The sequence below is a fragment of the Microcebus murinus genome, chromosome 6 (assembly GCF_040939455.1).
Source record: "Microcebus murinus isolate Inina chromosome 6, M.murinus_Inina_mat1.0, whole genome shotgun sequence".
NCBI lineage: Eukaryota > Metazoa > Chordata > Mammalia > Primates > Cheirogaleidae > Microcebus > Microcebus murinus.
Genome location: NC_134109.1, coordinates 1,324,916 through 1,331,934, shown reverse-complemented (window position 1 = coordinate 1,331,934; position 7,019 = coordinate 1,324,916). Strand labels below are relative to the sequence as shown.

The 7,019-nt window shown below is 56.4% G+C and overlaps 1 long non-coding RNA gene and 1 gene segment (V, D, J or C); both read right to left on the bottom strand.

Annotated features, from left to right (window-relative positions):
- The window catches only part of LOC105861104 (immunoglobulin heavy constant mu-like), a 701,862-nt gene that overhangs the window by 132,044 nt on the left and 562,799 nt on the right, over positions 1 to 7,019 (bottom strand).
- LOC142871356 (uncharacterized) overlaps positions 1 to 7,019 on the bottom strand; it is a 30,833-nt gene that overhangs the window by 20,865 nt on the left and 2,949 nt on the right. The window lies entirely within an intron of this gene.

The following is a 7,019-nucleotide window of genomic DNA, read 5'->3' as shown; positions in this document are numbered from 1 at the left end:
CTCCTCCAGGCTGGTGGCAGAATTCGGAGCCTTGGGGTGGTAGGACTCTCTCCGGCTGCCAGGCGGGGGCACTCTCAGCCCCTGGATGCCAGGGTCCTGCTCTCTGCACTTGGGACCTGGCGCCTGCGAGTCTCCTCTGAGTCACCCTTTCCTTTCCTGGAAGGTGTCCTCTGGGTGCAGCTGAGTAGGGCCACAGCCAGCTCCCGCAGGAGGCTTTTAAGGTCTAGCCATGCCCTTCACTCTCACACTGCCCCGCCTCTGGCAGCACAGGCTTGCGGTGTCTCTGCTGATCTAAAACTCTCTAGGAGGGCCAGGATTAGCCGGATCATGCCAAAGTCAAATACACAGACCCTTTAGGAAAAGCCCTCCCCTCTCGCTGGCCCCTGCTGCGCCGGCCCAGGGGCAGCAAACTTGAGCTTCCCGGGGGCCCCTGGTGGGGCGGGGGCAGTTCCAGACACACCTTCATTGGCCTCTGCCTGAGAGGTTCCTGAGACCGAGAACTTTGGCATTTCGGCCCCACTAATCACCTCCTAAAGGAATTTTACTTGAAGCCTTAACCTGGAATGCTGTGGCATTGGGGATTAAGTTTCAGCGTGAATTTTGGGAGGGCGCGACCTTCAGACACAGCACTCCGCCCCTGGTTCCCCCGAATTCATGCACTTCTCACCTGTGAAATACATTCGTTCTGCATCAACAGTCCCCAGAGCCCCAGCTCATTCCAGCATTGACTCAAAAGTCTAAAGCCTCACATACATCACCTCCATCAGATAGGTGCGAGACGCAAGGCATGGGTCACCTGGAGACAAATTTCCCCTCCATCTTGCGCTTGCAAATCACACAGGTGCGACAGGCGCAGCGGACACTCCAGTTCCAGGAGAAAGAGGCAGGAGAGAGGAGTGGTAGGTCCCACCTCAGTCCAAAACGCAACGGGGCAAAGAGCATGGCGTCTGGAGCTTGACCACCGTCTTGTTGGACTGCACCAACCACCTCTGGTCACGCTGGGGTGAGTGCCGGACCCCACCCCATGGCAAGCCCTGCCCCCGCGGCTCCACTAGGTGCAGCCCACACAGGGCTCCGGCCCTGCGAGGCTGGTGGTGCATGCTGACGGCTCAGTAGTCCGCCGTCTGGGGCGTCGCTCCGCCTGTGGCCGTCCGGCCTCCGCAGCTCACACACTGCACAGCGCAGGCTTAGCCCCGCCGGGACATCTTCCGGGCCACAGCCTGCACCCTCCAGTGCGTGTCCCCAGGTGCTCCCTGGCCGGCTTGAACCAGGGCTCAGGAGGCAGAGGAGTGCGGGGCCAGGAAGCAGGCAGCAGAAAACGCAGGCGGCCCCGAACGGTGATCTCTAGGGCCACAGAGGCTCGCCGGGGCCCTCTCCTGGAACTGTTCTGTCCTGAAGGCCCCGGCACGCTGGGGCTGTGGTGGGAGTGGCGGCCTCGCAGCTCTCCAAAGGGCTTTCGGAGTCACTGCACAGCCGCGCCGCCTCCTTAGCAGGCGTCCACTCGGCTACACGCGTGCCGTTCTCTTTTGCACACACCTTTCGAACTTTCACAGCATGGCCAGGCTGGGAATTCCCCAAATCTTTAAGTTCTGCTTGCCATTTGGTGGTAAGTTTCCTCTGTAATTCGCTCTCTTCTCCCAGGTTACCACAAGCTGTGGAGAGGAGCCATGAGCACCCTGAGCCCGTTGCTTAGAGATTTCTTGCACCGGATGTCCTGTGCATGCCTCTAAAGTCCTGTCTTCCCCCAAGCAGCAGGACGCGGGCACAGCTCAGCCACGCTCCTGCCGCGGCATCGCGAGGGCGGCCTTTCCCGCAGCCCAGTAAGGCGTCTCCCCGTCACCCCGCACTCCTCGGAACGGCCTTCGCCGCCGCGTTTCTGCCGGCATTCTGACCAAGACACTTAGGCGGAGGCCGAGGCTGCCCTTGGTCCGAGGACTCCTCAGAATGACCCTGGGGCTTGGCTCACGGCGGTCCAGGCTCTCCAGAGTGGACCTCGATCCTCCCAGCCCTGACCCATGGCCCGGATCCAAAACCGCGTCCACCTTCTCAGGTTTCTGCTCTGGCAACACCTCTTCCTGGCATCATCGTCTGCCTCAGCCTGTCCCGCTACTGGGACAGAACACCTAAGACTGGGCCGTTTCTAAGGAACGTGAATTTGTTTTCCACACCTCGTGATGCTGGAAGTCCCGCAGCAAAATGCCGGAAGGTTCAGCTCCTGGCGAGGCGCAGTCTCTGCTTCCACCATGGTGCCCTGGGGCCGACGCCTCCAGAGAGGAACAGCGAGTCCTCCTCTGGAGGGCACGGGAGGGCTGAGCTTGGCCCCCTGAGCCTTTTATAAGGCTCTAATCCATTTGGCAGCCCGAGCTCAATCCCCTCCTACATGCTGTGCTGGGGATCAGGTTTCAAGGTGAGGTTTGGAGGGTGCCCAAACATCAAGCCACGGCTGCCACCAGGTTGGCGCTCATCTGTTAAGCAGCCAAACATATTTGTTCGTGATAAAAAACAAAGTTCTTTTCTGTCTGCGTAATCATTACTACGCTTCATATTAAGTGTGTATAAATTAGGATGGATGAGGGAGCAGCCACGGACTAACTCGGCCCCCTTCAGCGGCTGCTGGAGTGCGAGTAGGTGAAGCGTCGGCCGCCGAACCTGCCCCAGCTCCCCAGGGCAAACTGCGCCAGGGTGGGCGTTGGATGCTGGGCCCAGGCGCATTGGAGCCCCCGACTCTGCACTTACACCCCCTGTCCGCAACCACAGCAGCAGCTCAACAGGAGGGGCAGCGGGAGCAAATTATTCCAGGTATTTCGTAGTGTTCTTCACCAGAGCTGGCACGCCTGTCTGACTCCATGGGAGGTTCCCCACCTCATCAGAACAACGAATGCGAGCAGCACGTCCCCCAAGTTGTAGATCGTGCTGCAGTTAGAGTTACTGTGTTCTGCCTCCTTCCACCTGGGTGCCTTATAGAACGTGGGGCAAAAGGGAGACCCTTAAAGTGAGCTCAGGGAGAAAGTCGGCACTAACATTTGGGAACATGTTATTTTCTACGATGGGGAATTTTACTTCTCTGTTCTTTTCCCAACTTTAAACAGAAACTATACTGTTTTCCAGAGAAACGGACAGACATAGCTTGCAGAAGCTCAAAGGTTTTCTTGACCCAGTTGATCGTCACTAATCACCAAGGAACTCGCCACTTAGTTTCCTGCACGCTGGACTTCAGTGTCAGACAGCACTTATGTCTGCCACACAGGTAACCGGCCGCGGGCCTGTCTCTCCACGCAGTCCCTCAAATGCTTATTTGTACACCTTTTTGTGTGTCTGTCTCTCCTCCTAAGCAGCAAGCATCATGTATATCGTATTTCCCATTTCATCTCCAGTGTTTGGAACTTGGTAGGTATTTACTAAATACTTAAATAACTTTTGGATTTCATCTGCCATCTCTCTAAAATTATTTCCAAATTACAATCCTAGTTTTCTTAAATGCCAAAATATTCACGGAGTGCAAATGTTTCTGTGTTTTGTTTTTTGCTTTTTTATGTTTGTTTGGTTTTTTATTTTTTTATTTGTTTTGAGACAGAGTCTCACTCTGTCACCCAGGCTAGAGTCCTGTGGCATCAGCCTAGCTCACCGCAACCTCAAACCCCTGGGCTCAAGCGACCCTCCCTCCTCGGCCTCCCAAGTGCTGGGACTACGGGCATGCGCCCCCACGCCTGGCTCAGGGATTGCTCTTGTAATGCTCGAGCCATGGCTATCGGTGTGCCCATCTCCCAGATATTGTCCGCTGTACTCTAGGTGGAGAGAAAGGCAAATCACGGTCATGCACAGCGATGTCCTTAGACTGCACTGAACCAAAGCTAAAGCAAACGCATTCCACGTTGACGGGTCGGCATTTTGATTCTATTTTCTGTGCAAGCAGTAGAGGGGAGGTGAGAATGTCCGACTGTCACAGTGTTAGAGGAGACAGGAGCCCAATGTATGAGGACGCCGCAGTCACGGAAAGGCAGGACAGGAAGGGTCTGCTGCGGGACGGCTGGGATTGGAAGACAAAGAGTGACACGCAGCAGCCACGGCGACGCTGCTGTGGGCACGGGAGTGCAAGCGCAGAGCCTGCGTCTGCAAACTGAAAGAGAAGAATTCACCGTGTGGAGCGCTGGCATCTTTCCTTGTGCTCATTACCTGGCAGCGAATGTTTTTCTCCCCCCATAAACAACCATGAAATGAGAGAAAGTATGTGAAATGTCTGTTCTCAGACACTGGGCACAAGTACAGGGTCCCCTGGGGTCTCCTGCTGAGGACTGCCCAGTGCCTGCGTCTGAGGGAAGTGCCCAAGCACCGCAGGAAGGCGAGGCGGGAGCCAGGCGCGGCGCCCCCGTCACTCTCGGGTCCTCACGGATGTTCTCGGAGCCTGCGGTGCAGTGCTGGGCAGACACCCACCCTGCTCCAAGTGCGGAGCTGGTGACCCTGAACCGAACCTCAGTGCAAAACCAAAGCATGAAACTGCTTCCAGAGACTTGACCTGCAAGCCCAATAAGACGTCGGAGTTCATAAGAATAAAAACATTCAACGCCTGAAAAGGTGACATGCACAGTCTACCTGCGCACGCCGGGGAAGTGGGAGGTGTGACCCCTGCTACCGGGAAACGTTGACCTGCAGACACAGGCCAAGAAGGTGTTGCTGCGTGGGCAGCAGAATTCACAGGCGGCGACGTTGCTGAGGACGGGGCGGCTGTGTGTTGTGCACTCAGAGACGAGGGACAGGACTGCACGTGGTGAGTGGAGACGCAGCCTGCTCCCCTCCCCCTGCCCCTTCCAGGTGAGCCCTCACAGACAAGACCCCCTCCCCCTCCCGCCACCCAGCTGACAGCATGTCCTGGCCCACCACTGCCACGCCCTGTGACTGTTACTGTCCCCGGGTCGCCCAGGTAACCAGCCCGGGCGGGAGGCTGGGGCCTGAGGAGGCCCTTTGTTCCCTGTCAGAGCCTCCCTGGGGGGAAGTGGCCCCAGCAGCCGGTTCAGACCTGGCTTCCCTGAGGACACTCCGTCTCACCACTCTCTTTGCATGAATCCCCCGGAGCTGGGCCGTGAGGCCGGCAGGGGGCCAGGTGCCCTCAGGGTCTCCCTCGTGCTGCTCGGGCTCTGGGCACTCCTGGCTTCGGTCCAGGGCTCTCAGGGCCGTCCCTCCTGGCGCTATGTGTCCTCCGAGGTGGTGATTCCGAGGAAGGAGACACACCGTGGCAAAGGCTTCCAGGTGCCAGGCTGGCTCTCCTACAGCCTGCGTTTTGGGGGCCGGAGGCACGTCATCCACCTGCGGCCCAAGAAACTTCTTCAGCCCAGACACCTGCTGGTGATGACGCAGGATGACCAAGGAGCCTTGCAGATGGACTACCCCTACATCCCTACAGATTGCCACTACCTCGGCTACCTGGAGGAGATTCCTCTCTCCATGGTCACTGTTGACACGTGCTACGGGGGCCTGGACGGGGTCATGAAGCTGGATGACCTTGCCTATGAGATCAAGCCCCTCAAGGACTCCCGCAGCTTCGAACACGTTGTTTCCGAGATCGTGGCCGACCACAATGCGACAGGACCTATGTACAAACTGGGACTCAAGGAGGACGTGGACACCCTGTTCTCCGAGGTGAACCCCAGTGCGGCTCCCCGGACCTCTCCTTGGGTCTATGCCTCACATGAGTCCAGCGTCAGAGCCCAAGTCCTGTTTTCCTTGTCCATGTATCGTGTATTCGGTAACATCACGAAGTGTACGAATTGGATAGTGTCGATGTCCAGTCTAGCCGACACCTTCCTTCAAGCTCTCGATTCAAGCTTCTTCCTTTATCTCATAACCATATATAGCCAGAGAGATCCAGCCGCCATGAATGACTATAGGCTTCCAGGAAGCCCAATGCACAACTATTATGTAACAGAATTTTATAGGAGGATGACTCTTTCGGGCGCCGTGCTGCTCATTAAAGAGGGTCCCCAGGACAGCGCCGTGGACCCCCCGCAGTACAGCTTGTGCAGCCAAAATAGCCTGCTGTATACTGGCTATCTAGACAGACACTATTTCTTGATAGCTGTGGTAGTGTGCAATAAACTTATGAGGAATTACGGTATGTATTATGATCATGTAGGGTGTGGTTGCCTCAGAAGAACTTTCTGCATAATGGAGAGATACCCTGGGCTGACAGATTCATTCAGTAACTGCTCCTATGTCCATTTCCAGCATATCTCTTTAGGAGGGAGAGGGAAATGTGTCTTCCACCCACCTGTACAGTCTTTTAATAGAAGCGAGGCAGAGGTTCGTTGTGGCAACTACATAGTGGAGGAGACAGAGGAGTGTGACTGTGGCTCTCTGAAGCAGTGCTACACCACCCAGTGCTGTCAAATGAACTGCAGGCTCACGTCCAGAAGCACTTGCCATGTAGGAGAATGCTGCACGAACTGCAGCTACTCTGCTCCTGGAACTCTCTGCAGACCTATCCTGAATATATGCGATCTTCCAGAGTACTGTACCGGGGGAGCCGCATCCTGCCCCACAAACACTTATATGCAAGACGGAACCCCATGCACCGAAGAGGGCTACTGCTACCAAGGGAATTGCACTGACCGCAGTGTGCACTGCAAGGAAATCTTTGGTGTCAGTGCGGTGAACGCTCCGGAGGCCTGCTACAGCATAAACACAGGAAGAACCCGATTCGGACATTGTTCCAGAATCTACTATGAGGTGGCGTTCACAGCTTGTGCTGCAAAGGACCAGATGTGTGGGAGGCTGCAGTGCGCCAATGTCACCCATCTTCCCCGACTTCAGGAACACGTTTCCTTCCATCAATCCGTCATATCAGGCTTCCAGTGCTTTGGGCTGGACTCGCACCGTGGGACGAGAACAACGGATGCTGGGCAAGTGAAGACCGGCTCTATCTGTAGCCCTGGAAAGTTCTGTAATAACAGTGTGTGCGACGGGACTGTGGCTGACCTGCAATACGACTGTGCCCCTCAGAAGTGCAATCGCCGAGGTGTTTGCAA